Source organism: Pseudochaenichthys georgianus, chromosome 13 (genome assembly GCF_902827115.2).
Source record: "Pseudochaenichthys georgianus chromosome 13, fPseGeo1.2, whole genome shotgun sequence".
Lineage (NCBI taxonomy): Eukaryota > Metazoa > Chordata > Actinopteri > Perciformes > Channichthyidae > Pseudochaenichthys > Pseudochaenichthys georgianus.
The window spans coordinates 12,730,949-12,746,946 of record NC_047515.1 but is presented as its reverse complement, the minus strand read 5'-3'; positions in this window follow the sequence as shown (position 1 = coordinate 12,746,946).

The following is a 15,998-nucleotide window of genomic DNA, read 5'->3' as shown; positions in this document are numbered from 1 at the left end:
TCTTGGCAGGGACTCTAATTAAAACCAAACTTGTTTCCTTCAGTGAACAAACATGACAGGCGCTGAGCAGAGGAGCTTTTTTTTCCACTCCTGCCAAAATATTAAGTGAGTGCAGGTGCTCAAGGAATGTCTACAAGGGAGGGGGGCAAGGCAGAGCTGACCTTTTTCTCTCTCCATTGTGTATGTGAGTCTCCATATGTGTGTTTATTTATATATTTGCGCATGTGTTTCCTCCAAACCCTGACTGTTTTCACGCATGCTTTGGTTGCACGGCAGAGAAGTATACGCAGCAGTGGTTCTTAGCGCCCCTCTGCAGCTTCGCTGTGGTAGAAAACTGGAGCAAAAGCAAATGATTGTTATGTTATTGGGGAGAGGCTGGGGGCTGCCCTAAGCAGGACCAGATGCAAGGGTCCTGGCGGCTCCTGGGCCTGATTGAAGGAGTCTCGGTAGCCCCAGTGGAGCCTCTGACAGGATTCACAGAGGCTTGGCAGATGGGACAATTTCCTCTCTGCACCCCCTTACAACACAATGAATACAGCAGCACCTGATCACATGATTCTCTGGGAAAGATATACCTCTTAGAAGACCATAAAGGGACATATGAGTAACACCTACACGTTTTTGTGAAATTCTAGAAGAGGAAGAATCTCGTAATTTTGCTTACCTCACACCAAATCAGCTACAGAATGGCACCCTAAGGGATCTCAATGTCTAACATGATTGGATTCAGGGCTTTCTGCTTGAAAGACGCTCTCTCTAATCACTATGTGGCCCCACTGCCCTAATAATGGTTCATAACTCATTATTAATGTCAATCCAAGGCAATAACTCTTGCTCATTAGCAGAGTCGCACATTTAAGCAGTTCCGTTCCTGGAAGTGTGCGGTCACTGTAGCGTATCTTCCAGCCGTCAGAGGTGGAGGGGATGGAGTTGGAGGAAATGCAGGCCTCTAGTGCAGGTGGGGTGTGATATGTTGGCTACTTCCTGTAGGTCAGACATGTCTGGCTAAAGGGGTGATGGGTAAAAATGTACACCTGGTCCAGATTGACACCTTGGGGCCAGGCAAACCAGGTGAACCGCCTGAGGACAGCTGCCTGAAAGAAAGAGATGTGATCTGAGATTTTGAGCTGAATAAGCAAACTCAGATAGTTTTTTGTAGGGTTTGTTAAGTCAAATGAAAGCAAAGGAAAACACTTTGGTTCTACCTGCCACTAAAGACACAAAACACAATGATGCTAATTATTTAAATGTTCTCCTTTCGACCTTTAGCACTATCCTTTTAATCTTTAGCCAAACAAAAGAATAAACTGTGACAATCCCACTAACAGGACACAACCAGATGGGCCGCTCATCATCAGGATTGATACTTTACATTGTGCAAGACACAACAGCAGGGGCGGATCTACGGGGGGGCAAGTGGGGGCAGCTGCCCCCCCCCCACTGTAGAGCCTTGCCCCCCCAGCTGCCCCCCTAACTTTTGCTTCCCTAAAACTGTACTAAAACAAACCTACACTATTTTATACCTAGGCCCTCTGACCGCCCCCCCCCCCCCCCCCCTTAATTCGAAAAAAAAGAAGAGATATTACGTCACAGTGTATACTTCAGCGGAATATCAAAACAGCGGCCCGGGGTGCAAAACGCATCAATGACAGCGACCCTCTACCACACAAAACAACACCATTTATATAAACACCTATCATGACAGGGTACCCACAGCCAAGTAACAATTACAAATGAATTAAGTCGGCACGGCGGCCCGCATTGAAAATGACTTAGGCCTACCTGATGATTAAATCACTTAAACACAAAGTCCATTCTCCTGTCCTTTTGGATGAAGCACTTGATGGCGGGTCATGCAGCTGATCCTTTGCCACTCCAGTTTATCATTGGAACTCAATTTTGAAAATGACTCGGTTAATAATTTCGCGACGATGTCATCACTATCACTGAAGTGAGCCATCATGAACAAACTTATGCTAATTATAAATCTATTGATCATAAATCTATCGATCGTAAATCTATCGATTAGATTTATGATTCGAAAATAATAAAAGTAGGGTAGACATGTCGATATTTTCCGGCTGAACAAAATGTGCATTTATCTAACAGGTTCGTTACACAGACCTTATTTCCAGCTATTTTCCAAAATTGTCACAATCGAGCTGAGGACCAAAGTGCAGAACACGGGAAACCAGGGATAGTCGGTAATCAGCTTTATTGATGGCAATAGGCTGGTAGGAGACAAAACGGCAGATAGTAGGCAAAGGGCTGGTCGGGGACAGGCGAGGGTTCCAGGAGAAAGCAGGACGGGAGTCGCAGGTACAGCACGGGTCAGGGAGCAGGCGAGGCAGGCTGGTCAGGGACAGGCAGGGTCGAAACCGGGAGAGCAATCTGAAGGGTAATGCGGGAAAGACTGGCATGCTGCAAAGTACGATCTGGCACTGAGGTGAAAGTGAAGTGGGCCTAAATACTAATGGAGCTGATGGGTGCAACAGAGTGAGAGAGAGACAGGGTGTGACTACCAGGTGACTAAGGAAAGTTAATGCAGAAAATAGGTGAGTAAGAAAGCAAACTGTGACAAAAATCCTATGGAGAAATCCCATTGCTTTCTGTCGAGGGAATCCGAGCAAAGCTTACTGCCGGGTTTTAGGACGCGTCACTGCACCACTTGCATAGACCTCACAGCGGGCGGAACTTGTCATAAAGTCCGCGAAAATAAAGCCCGCCCATTTAGAGAGAAGATATGATTGGTCAATTGTACTGTCATTTGACATTACTCTCTCGTTGAGTTACTATAGCGGGCCCTCTGTGAATGTAGAGAGGGACCAACAAGCCCTCCCGTCTTCACATAACTCGCAGATACGGCATTTAACCCTTCACATTCCAACAGAAACTGAACAGGCAGATTCGAAGGATTTATTTCTTTGGAAATATTATTTTAAATACAATTAAATCAAGTTATTTTGGTAAAACTAATGAAAAATGTAACAACAAAAAAATATTAAAAAAAATATTAAATTTTTTTTTTTTTTTAATGTTTTCAACAACAACAACAATTATATCTTAGGCCCTCACAGAGGGCCCTGACGGCTCGCCACTGGTTAAAGGTGAATCATTTAAAATATCATTTTAGGCCCGTTAAAAACGCAGCTACGGCCCTGCATTAAACTACGGAGAAGCCAACACACTCTCACTCCATAATCGTCCAGGAGCGACGTTTGGTCAGTGTCCGTGGCATGCAGTTGTGACGCTCCTAGGCTCCTTCAGCTTCATAAAGGGACGCAAATAGCTTTCAACTGATTGCAATGTATTCCCATCTGCGGCGGGATTTGACGCTGATGGAAGCACGGCATTAGTTTGTGTCGGCTGCCCTTAAAGGCAATGTGAGCGTCCATTCTCATTGGATAATGGAGAATTGTACACCCGGAAGTAAGTATTCCCCTTACTGTCGATTGATTTTACAGTGATATCTGCACTACTCATCGACTAAAAAACACCAGATTATCCTTGTTAATTACACAACATTGATTGGTTTAAATTGTGTGCAATGCTTTTGTATTTTTCCCCTTCGATTCGGAGAAACAAATCTTTTTTCGGAGTAAAGGATGGCAGAAGACACTACACTACCCAGAATCCCCAGCTATCGTTTGGACTACACCATGTGCTCTGTTTGACAACCCCTGTGATAGTCCTCAAGCTCTGTGATTGGAGAGTCTGCTCCGAGGGTTACGCCGAGCCTCGAACAGCACTTGAAATGGGATAGAACCACGGCAGTCTGTCCAAAACTGGATTTCAACGGGTCCACCGCGTCCCCCCCCCTCCCCCACCCCGTCCCCAGAACTACACATGCTGGCTATTCTGTTACACAACATGTTCTCAAACTATGGCACGTCTATACTGGGAGTTGTAGTTTTAAAAGACGTTTTCGTATTTCCCATAATAAGAAGTTGCTAGTATTAAACTGTGTACATCCCTCGAGGTTTAGGGGATAGGAAACTTTAAAACATATAATTAATAAATGGGTGAATATTGCTTGTGCCCATAATGGGCAGCATTAATATATATAGACACATGCCAGCTAAGGTCAGAAGAGCTTTATTTATCAGCTGGTCTTATGTTTGTGACCACTGTTGTTAATTGATAACATTACATTACATTAATTGATAAGCCTGAAACATGCACTTGTCAAGGTTCAGAGGCAAATTTTGCAAATATGGCAGTAGCCATCGATCAGCTTAAGATAAGACTTTATTGATCCCAAGTTGTAACATTTGCGTTACATCAGCATGTGTAACAGTTGTAAATATGCAGTGGTGTTTATTTGTAAATCATTTAGTATAATCACACAAATTCTGTGTTTTATATTTAACAATTCTGTGTTCTTTATTTATTGATTGTTCAATACCTGACAAGGCCGGAGATGAAATATCTACATACATCTTATAAGAGTATAATACATTATGTATAATATCAGTTAAAATAAGTGCTTCAACATAGTTAACATTGCTGGAGGTATGCACAAATATTGATAGATGTCTTGTAATACACTATTGAGGAACCTGCAACCCAAGTTTTTCATTCAGTGCAGAACTACACCACAGTTGTGTAGGCCTATATGATGTCAATAAACCTTAGAAAATCTTGAAATCTTGAAAGGGATGTGCAAAATAGTCATTATATACAGTCTTTAATTAACTATTAGTAGAGAATAACGAGTAATGAATATACTTTATAGGGATCCTATTAATATCTAATAATAAAAATAATGAAATTCAATAACATGCTTTAACCACTAGGTGTCCCTTTATATCAGCTGTGCACCTTTATGGTGTAAATACAGCCTATCTACCAATTGGATCAAATATAAAAGTCAGCCGAATTAGTGTTGATACTGCAAGGAGACGTATTGTGTGAAAAGAAATGTAAGATGTTGTTTAATGGCTGATATATTTATGATCCACGTCACGTTTTCAGTTCCTCATGTTTGTCTAGAAGTCTTCTCATCAGGGCTCTATAAATACAGAACTACGGCAGATATGTAATATTTAATGCAGCCGAACCGTGTATTACAATGCCGTTATGTGATGACTTTCAAAGAGAAAAGCAAGCACACTCGGAATAAAGTATTATTTTATTTTTTTTAAATGTTTTTGGTCTGTTTCCGGTATTTGTTAATGACGATGTGCTGTGAGATGTGAGACTGGAATTGCACAGGGGGAAATAACGTAGGCTATCTTTAGATGTGGATTTTGTTAAACTAATATGTTTGCGCTGTGCACCAACACTATACATTGACGGGGAAGGGGGTAGCAATAAAGATAACACCATTAAACAGTTACACAACATAACAGAAATAATATCGATAGCAGCGTCCCTAGCAACCACCTTGTTAACAATGAAAACGTTGGACGCAATTTCCTGAAGTAATCTTCGTAATAACTAGCAAACTAAAGATCATGTACATCCACTGCACACATAATCTGAAATAACAACTCATATTTCTCGCATCAAATGACATGAAAACGCATTTTAATGGCCAAACTAACTTTAAAATAGGCATTTTCCACCGAGAATAAAACGAAGTTCGGCCATGTTTTTTTTTTCTGCAGGGAGAAATTTGAAGATCACTTGACATAGACGCCAGCCATTGGAATGAATGGTGAAAAAAAACGGGGTTTGTCAAACAGAGCACATGGTGTAGTCCAAACGATAGCTGGGGATTCTGGGTAGTGTAGTGTCTTCTGCCATCCTTTACTCCGAAAAAAGATTTGTTTCTCCGAATCGAAGGGGAAAAATACAAAAGCATTGCACACCATTTAAACCAATCAATGTTGTGTAATTAACAAGGATAATCTGGTGTTTTTTAGTTGATGAGTATTGCAGATATCACTGTAAAATCAATCGACAGTAAGAGGAATACTTACTTCCGGGTGTACAATTCTCCGTTATCCAATGAGAATGGACGCTCACATTGCCTTTAAGGGCAGCCGACACAAACGAATGCCGTGCTTCCATGAGCGTCAAATCCCGCCGCAGATGGGAATACATTGCAATCAGTTGAAAGCTATTTGCGTCCCTTTATGAAGCTGAAGGAGCCTAGGAGCGTCACAACTGCACGCCACGGACACTGACCAAACGTCGCTCCTGGACGATTATGGAGTGAGAGTGTGTTGGAGAAGCGTTCACACAGACCGCGGCTCACAGAGCTGCAGAGAGGGAGCAAGCTGTCCCAGCACCTATGGATCAGCTTCCCCTGGGAGCATTTCCCCTTCCACTAGTTTTGTTTTTACTAAGGACGAGAGCTTGAAACTAAATATTAATAAAACGCTGCCGTTTGAATCGATAGCGTTTAACAGATGGGCGCTGTTTGGGGCGTTACGTTACAAAATACTACGCAGACAGCGCTAGCTGGGAGATCGATCACTTTGCTAAACTGTCCGGTAGGCCTACTATTAAATCCACGTAAACTACACATCACAGCCATGAGGCCAGATCAATGAAACCAGGATACATCCTTTACCGTAAAAACTGGATCCAAACACAGCTGCCTGTGTGCGTTTGATAAATACTTTCTGATGTTATATTTATGATATGCTACTTATTAGCTAGGCTACATGGCCCTAACGTGTAAAGTTATACAAGCATTTGTACCAGTGCTTTTCACAAGTAGACTCTTGCAGGCCAGAGTATAGGAGTGATTCAACAACAACAAAAATACATATCTGAGAAGTGATCAGGATGAACAGAAAGAGGAAAAGGAAAAGATAGATGAAGAGACCAGGAGGGCCAGAGCAGGAGGAAGAGGAAGAGATGAAGACATTAGTGAAGAAGAAGAAATGTATGTGAGGAATAAAGATGAAGTATCAGAAAGAGGGACAGAAGCAGGGATCAGGAGGCAGAGGAGACTCCAGCTGGACCACATGGTATGTTTTTATTCTCCTTACATATTCCATCACAGCAGCACAATCTAGCAGCTCTTAGTATTGACAAATATGTATTGAAATGTGTTGCTGCACAGGTCACCTTTAGCTCTCTGAAGAGATGGGTGATGTCATTTGTGTACTTAATTATAACTAAGTACTTTTACTGTACAGTATGCAGAATTCTGAGTATTCTCTGAATCGGGTGCCTTTTGGGTCTTTATATCTTTGAAAAATGAAACTGTTTGGTCATAACATCTGGTAGTGGACTACTTACATTTTCCCACCTCAAGCACAAAGTATACATAGGGTTTCCCACACATAGACTATACTTGAGCGCCGGCCATCCAGGTATATTAACGGCCGCCCAAGTATATTTCGCGACCCATTTAGTTTTTTTTTGTTGTTGTTTTTTTTAGTTTTTATAAAAAAAAAATGTATTCGTCCGTGACCACGACGCCATCTGCGATCGATTAACTTGTGGACAATGATCACTCGCTCCCTTGCTCTGATCTTGCCTCCTTCTGGCCTGTTAAGTGGCCTGCCTCACACAGGGTGACTGGCTGTCCACATGATGTGGCCTGCCGACATGGCCACTGTCATGAGGAGGAGGGAGACAGGAGAGGCTGGTTCAGGAGCACAGACACACTCACAACTATAAATGAACCAAAAATGAATTAATAAACAAGTTTCAGTGTTTTTTCATATTGGAAATGGTATGTTATTGGTTATGGCCATGATTTTATGATTAGTGAAATGTATACAGTTCTGTTTCATATAGGTGTTTCCATAGATCTAGTCTCTTTATTTTCCCCTCAAAATGCACCAGATTGATGCATTTAACTCCAAAATAAAAAATTAAATCTTACCGGGGGGCATGCCCCTGGACCCCCTTAGAGGATTTGAGGTCGACCCTCACTAAAAATCACATGGATAGGTTCCTAAATACATTTATAAATACATTAATTTTTTTAAATAGTAACCCATTGCCATATGTTCATGTGTGGGTAATAGATTTAAACTATAGGGCTATCATTATGGGCTCTGCCTGTACCTGTTTGCTCTGCCATCGCGTGAAGCGCTACCACCACCCCACCAAGTATATTTCAGATCTGTGGGAAACACTTGAAAAAATGTAACAGGGTTGACGTTTTTGACAAAAAGTATCCATGAGACCTTGTTTAGCTAAGATATGGCACCACATGGAAGTCAAGGACATTACAAAATTGTAATATTTTATCTTAATCTGAAAATACAAAAACTGAAATATAGGTAAGAGAAGAAATTGACACTTTTGTGATGTAATTCCCTCAATGCAGATCACACATGGACTGATCCATTATTTTAATAGGAGGGTAAATGGTATGGCGTGACGGGGTTGAAACAAACTGAGGGACAATATTTCAATTTCATAGATAGTTCAAGTATTTTTTCAGAATTTATTTTTGATCAGTTAAAGTTGACAAGCATATGATTATATTAGCAGCAACATTTTGGGATAATTAGCCATTTTGATTTGTTTAATATTAAATTAATATGTAATAATGCTTAGTGAGGACATGCAAATATGTCTGTCTAATACTAAGACAACCAATTTTTTAAAAACAAAATATATATTTAATTTTACATTGTAATGCAAAACAACCTGTTCCATTAATTCATTGCTTTAAAATACATTTTGTAGTTTCCTTTCATTTAAAATTATTGAAGTAAGCTTGGGGGACTCAAAGGGCACCCGATTGTTTGTCTGAACACCTTGTTTCTCTTGTGCATTAAGAACACTTGTGTTAGGGCATTAATTAACAATAAATAGGTTATATACAGTAAATACCACGTACTGTTCGCCCTCCCATGCCACCCTGGCATGACCTCTTGCCCCCCCTTTGCCACCCCATGTAAAATGTTCTAGAACCGCCACTGCACAACAGTATTGATTTTACAATTTTTTCTTTCACGGAATTCAAATTGGGTGAATTTGACCTGTGAAATGCCAGCCAACAGAAACACCCATGATCCAGCATGACAGTTTCCTTACTATATATTAGAACGAAGTACTTTATATTGTGCAAGCACCGACAGTTAAAGTATGTATTTTTGCAACCAGAACTGTGGCAGCACTGAGCGTGTAAAAATGATGTGCTATCTGGGATTTTACTCTATTGACTTAGATTGAAATCATACCATTCCCGCCAACTTCTCACTTCACAAAATGAAAACATCACACCTTTTTCCATCACAAAGAGAAACCTGTGAATTGAAATTGACTGCCCCTCCAGGACGTGCCCCCTCTACCCTCTCTGGCTCTGGTTAAATGCTGGCACTCCTGGTCACGTCTGCCTCTCACATTCCTCCCGAGTCCCGCCTCGCAGGACCAGGCATCTTGGCACAGCTCTGACGGGGAATTTTCCACAGGTCGACAGTGGAAGGGGCACACAGGCCCACCTTTGTCTGTGCCCGCTCTGCCTCCTTCTCGGCAGATCCTGCTCCCACAAGCACACAGACACACTCTCAAATACACTCATACACAGCAAACAGTGACTTTTAGCCGTGTCCAGATGTTGACATTTTAAGACTGTACCGTATTTTCTCATTTTGCTGTCAACCACTTGGTCTCAAGCTATATGTCGTATCCATGAAATGCAAAATAATTTCATAGTTACCATTTAAAGTATAATCTCTGCATTTTTTTAATGATAAAAAATGTTAGTGTATCTTTGTATCACCACAAAAAACAGTGCATACAATGTGTTATGTTCACAGCTGCTCCCATGTGACATCATTGTTGGCTGTACAGACAGGAATCTTATTTTCTGTTCGTATGAAGTCTGTCAATCATTAGCAGGTGCAACCAATCTGGTCTGGACATTACAAGCACACAAAGATGAACCTTATCATACCCCTCATGTAGTAGAAAACAAACATCCAGTATATTCCTTTGTCCGGCACTGAGCACTGCAGCCTGGATCTTGTCACTTTGACAACAGACAAACAAACAGCCTATGGTACCGTCGCCATGTTACACACAAAAACATAAATAGACTATTATGGACGCCTTAAAAATATTACACCAACATTTAATTTAATTAAATATTGTCCTGTTTCTGTTGGCAGAAAGGAGGAGTTCTCTCATGGAGACGACTTACCAGTGATGGAAAAATATGCCATTAAAGTGTGTGTCACACCTTATATATGTCATAAATGTAATTGAACTGTATTTTGATTTATCGTAACTTGTGTACAGCATCACTCTGAAGCCTCTTTAAAACAATGTTAACCTACCAACTTTGCAGCAAAAAATGTGTGCTAATGGGGTGGATAGCGCCCAAAGTTATGTAACAAATGTTATTTACTGACTTGAAGTGTACTATGTAAAAATGTTTTCCTGTAAAGTTCTGAACCATTTAAAATGCTATTTCTGAACTTGCAGTTGCCGTTAAACCAGTTAAAAGCAGTTTGGGTCAAAAATGGCTGTCAGTGCTTAGTACAAATTGACCCTGATGAGAGGGGCTCAGGGATTATTCCCATGTAAAGACAGAAGTTTTTCCACCGCTCTCCGTTTGTTTCCCGCCGGGCCGATCTGAGCCCCCTGGTGGTGGGGTAATTAAAGTACTATAGTCCAGCCAAACTGCAGTAACACTTCCAAATCCACAGAGAATGACCGGAGCCGTGGGTGCTCCTAATCCTGTTTGCGGCCATCGGGAACTACAGTCCCAGCCGGAAGACGGGCAGGTCGAGGACAGTGGACAATAGCCCAGCGGAGGGAGAGGGAACGAGGGAGGGTGGGAAGGAGTGTGAGGAACAGCCAACCTGCATTCACCCTCACTCCATGTCTCCCTCTGTTTCACTGCTTTTGTTGGTGAAAAAAAAATCTACGTAACCTCCCTCCTCTCTTTACCATTGGCATCGACCTCCATTTTTTTATTCAGTTAGTTCATTGAACAGGAAAAGGGCATGGTAGTCAACAGTATGGTGAATGAACAAGCCATGTAAGGTTAATTCATCTGTACTGGACTTTAGTCACGCAAGTGTTTCATACATTTGATATCATAAAAATCTAATTCGTTACGTTTATGAGCCATCTTTCAGCCAGCATATAATTACCTTTGAGATGAACTTCACAAGTACATGGATACGATTTATATAGAGCAGGGGTCAGCAACGTTTTTGATATGAAGTGTCATCTAAAAAAAGAAATGTGATCAGTGTGCCGACGTTCGTGAACTGTCAACGGGGGGGAGAGTTCGACGCTTGTGAACTGTCAACGGGAGGGCGGGGGGAGCCTCACTGCGGGGAAGCTGTGGACCTCTTTCGTCTGTCAGCGCAATTTACGTAATGCAGTTTATAAACATTTAAATAAAGGGCGATGCCGGCCGTCAGCGAACCGAGCCGTTCTGTGATTCTCCAGAACACACAGATGGCCAGTCTGCCCCTGTGTAGCATATTATTTTCGATGACAGATCGCCACTGGGCATTCAACTAAAGACACAGCCATGCAGAAAATGTGGCATGTGTACAGCTCCATATGGGTACTGCAATTTGTGAAGTTCCGGTGCGCTCCGGCAGCACTACACCCCTGATCGCTTCACCACGGAGGAAAGCAGCAGAAAGTCGACTGGAGTTAAAGAGAGCGGGGCCTAGAAGTTATCCTCCTGTGCTGCGTTGTGTGGATGGCTTCCCTCTGCAGGTAACGGGGAGACGCGCTCTGGTCTCGTTCAGGATCCGAAAATAAAATGTTAATATTTTGCACACTTATTCCACTTATTCCTAGTGTGCCACTGGTTACGGTAACGCGTGCCAATGGTGGCAGGCGTGCTTAGGGTTGCCGACCCCTGATATAGAGGTTGGAAAATAACAGCTGACCATTTACCAAACACGTTAAAAGCTGAATTTATGTAGCCTCACATGCCATTTATCTTAACAAGCTGAACTCTCTCTCCAGCCTCCCTGCTCATATAGACAATAATCCCCTACCCTGGGAAGACCGGGCAAAAGAGAAAAAGGCACAGTGGTAATCCAGCCTGCAGGTGTGCCCCCCTTATCTCCCCTCTCTTTAGGGGGTTCAGACCGGTTCCGCCCTCTCCTGAACGCCCCAGCACCAACCCCAAAAATCCAATTAGACTCTTTCATTAACAAACCCAGCAGGGGGGGTACAAACAGTGCCCTGTGAACAGCCACGTATGCTCAAACGGACACAGCACTCTGCACCTGTGCGTTTTCCCACACTGGGAGGTGTAGACACGACCGAGGGCGCGACAACCGCTTTCGGGATACATGTTGACTCATTTCCGACAAGGCCGCTGAAAACGAAATGTCCAGCTCTGTACAGGCTGGGCTCTGTGCTCGGTTTTCCATGATGCCATGTCCCCAACGGACAGACACAACACTACGTCTCACTGCGACACCCTATTACAACATGTGCACTACCTCACTGCTCAGGAAGCCGCTGCTCAGACTCTCACTACCCACTGACCGTCTGGACCAAGAGTACCCAGCAGAAGGTTGGTGAGATCTGTCAGTAGAGACATTTTCTTACAAATGCAGTATATAATTGATGAAAAAATATATTGACTACTTTTTTAAACCATTTTATTCCTACTCAAGCATAATTAGCCTGTATACACTTTGTTATGATGTGGCTAGAGGACAGTTACCCCTTAACGGGACAGTTCACCTCCAAATCAAAAATATATATTTTTCTTCTTACCTGTAGTTTTGGTGTGAGTTGCCATGAGTTGGAGATTTTGTCAAGATGTTGGCCTTCTCTCGAATAAAATGGAACTCAATGGCAATTGGCCTGTGCTGTTCAGGTATATTTTTGTTGCTCAAAGCAAAAAGAAAACTATCGAAATCCTCAATTGCCATGTCTTAGAAATAGAAGTGTGCATCTACTTAAGGAAAATGGACGATGAAGGCTTGTGACAGCGTGAGTATTTTCGATTTAGTAGGAACTTGCTTGTTAAAAAGCTGAAGGGTGTTTGTCCGTTAAACATATTAACTGAAAAATGGATTGTTTTCTGTGGCTCTGCGTGTTTATATTTGAATCAAAAAGCCCACCTGTAGCTGTACAATTTGAAAGAAGTGCCCGCTAACTAGGCGCTATCTGATACCTGCCCTTGCTAGCAAGTCTGAACAAGGCTAACGGGACATTAGCTTAGCTTAGATTAAGAGCATTTTTTTGACAAAGATTGCTGCTTAATGTTCTATTTTTTTCCTGTTGCTGTTTTTATGTCATTCAATGTTTTTATTTCTAAAACGCTTGACAACCATGTTTTGTTTTTTCAGTGTACTAGAGAGAAATTGCAGGAAAAAGGCAGAGGCGAGGAAAATCATGCCATTAAGTTCAACCAAAGCGTTCTCAACCTTCACTTTTAATTCCAGCCTCTACGCTCTGGTTCCTCTGGTCGGCACAAAAAATCACAAGCATAATTTATTCCAACACCACAAGGGGAAATTCTGTGTAATTATGAATTACTGTAACTGTCCTAATCACTTTCACCATGATGAACTGTATCTCTCAATTGGATTGTTTTTGATGTTTTGTTTCTCCTTATGCTGAAAGGCAATCATTTCTCTTTTCTAGGGCAAATAAACCTAAACATTGAGGCCTGAATTCTCCTGATGTGGAGTCCTCTTGGCCAGCATTTACGCTGCTTGTCTGGTCCAAGTAATCCTGCAGACTACATCCAACTTTGGCCAAGGAGAGTGAGCAGGGTGGTGGAGGAACGTGGGGTGGGAAGCTGCAGTTGGCTTGGCAGTCGGCTACAGGCAGGTATCCACAACTTGTGCTGGCCAGAGAAAACACTTCCTGGCAGCCCATCTCCGCACATACACCCTCCCCAGACACTCGCTCTCCCCTTGTGTGACACGTTTTGCTGACACTCCAAACTGAAATGGAAAACACGTGTCAAAGGGGAGAGAAGTGTACATAAGGCTCTGTTGTTCCCACATAATGCTTTAGACTCAGCCCTGAAATCCAGACTGACGCATCCCTGCAAAAAATATTTCTCTGACGTTCCCTGATTAATTGTGACATAACTGGTCAAGCTCGTGGAGTAACCTCTCTTCCCACGTATGGCTAAGAATACAGAACTGCTTTGTCTCAGGGGTAATTTAAGGACACCCCAATTGTACTCATTAATTATTAAAATAATAATGCTTTACAAAAACAGTTGATACTTAAAATAACTGGATATTGAAATAAAAACAATTATTTTGAAGGTATTTAATTTCTTTCTGCACCCCTTCTAACCACTTCTAACCAAAATAAGACATTTAAGGGAATGATTAAGCCTTTTCCTCATGAAGAAGCATCAGCCTCTTATCCCTCTATCTCTCTGCGTCAGAGCACAGCGTTACATTAGTCCTCCGTCTGAGGAGCTCTCTCTCTGCTGCGAAACCCCTGCATTCCAGGAGAAATCGCAGAATCAACAGGCATGAAATTCATTTCTCACATGGCCGCATCTGCGCCTCCTAATCATAACCTGGACTGACAATTCAATCCTGCACTCCATCGCCTGCTCCCTCCTCCCATCCCGGCTTCCCCACTCACCCTCTGTCTCAACCAAAACTCCCTCGTCTCCCGCAGCCTCCTTCGGCCTCCCTAATTGCATTGCTCCAACCCCCCCCCCATCCCTGCCTCATTAGGCCCAACAAAAAACAATTAACCACGCCAACTATAATTACAGTAATGGCCATAAGGGAGCTAGTGACCTGGTTCCTCGCCACAGCTCCATCTAGCTAACCTCCCAGCAGCACACCCACCTTCTGGCCTGTGTGCTGGGGAGCATGGTGCGGGGAGGCTGGGGGACCGGACATGGTGTCAGGGTATCTGAACTGACTGACTAATGGCTGGTCAGAGCGAGTGATTAGGCTGTTAGAGGCTGAGGGAGGGGAGTTGCGTTTGGTCCCCTGGCGAGACGTGTTTTCTGGGCTGTTACATCAGGGCGATCGAGGGAGGGGGGGGCACAAACAGTCCAATTCATCATCTGTGTGCCTAGAACTATATGAAAGTGATGGATGTGTAAAGTCAGGTAAATGACTGAATTAGAGTAATGGTCGATTACAGCAATTTACCCTGAGCACTGCCAGGAATATACATTCCAGGCCGCAGCACACTGCTGGCTGATCCCAGGTGCCTGGGCCTGCATATGAGGGGAAGGGGAGTGGAGCAGGTTCTGGTCAATGTGAGTCCTTCACGGAGTATGAGTGCACAACAAACCATAAACCCTTGGATTGATGTGCCAGAATAGAGCTGTGGTGAATAAGAAAAGATGATCCATGAAAGGAAACGGCAAGTGCAGCTGTAAAGAGAAGAGGTGTTGACTGAATAATGCCTGACTTTTTTAGAACTAAAGTGAACAAATGATACAGTAAGGATGAATAGTATATGTTCACAGGGGCGTTCTTGGATTCAAAACGCCCCTGTTCAAGCCCATCATGTTTTCCAATAAGACCAACATAGCAGCCTTTTTGGGAAAAAAATGTCCTTACATTTTAGATAAACAATGGCTAGTTCAAACAAACCTGCAAGTCGCGCTAGACACAAACGATTTTAATGAAGTAGCCAAAATGTAACTTTATGAAAATATGTCACTCAACGAAAAACACCCCATCTCTCAAAACACATCTGCAATTGCGAACAATGACAATAAATATTAAGCAAGTGGACGCATACCACCAGTTCGAATCATTACACTGAACTGAAAAAAATTATAGCAACAAGCAAAACCATTGGTCATTTACATCTTTGCATATCGACTTGCAATTTCCTCATGGAGGTTTGTGATAGTGTATGATGGTCATGCTAAGACAAAGTCTGCTGTGCCATTCTTCAAACTACCGACTCTGATTAAAGGCTGCATGAGTCGATTATGTATGTACAGCGAGTGTAGCATGCGTCATACGGGCCAGGGTGAGGGTGCTCTGGCAGTCTGGCAGTGCAGTGCTCCGGGCCCCTCGCTCCCTGGATTAATGCCGATTGTTTGGGAATGACTTGGAGTTCTGGACCACACAAGGAGAGCTGGGGGAACGCTGGCCTGCATGGGGCTGCAGGAGAGGGAAGCAGAGGGGAGTCCACAC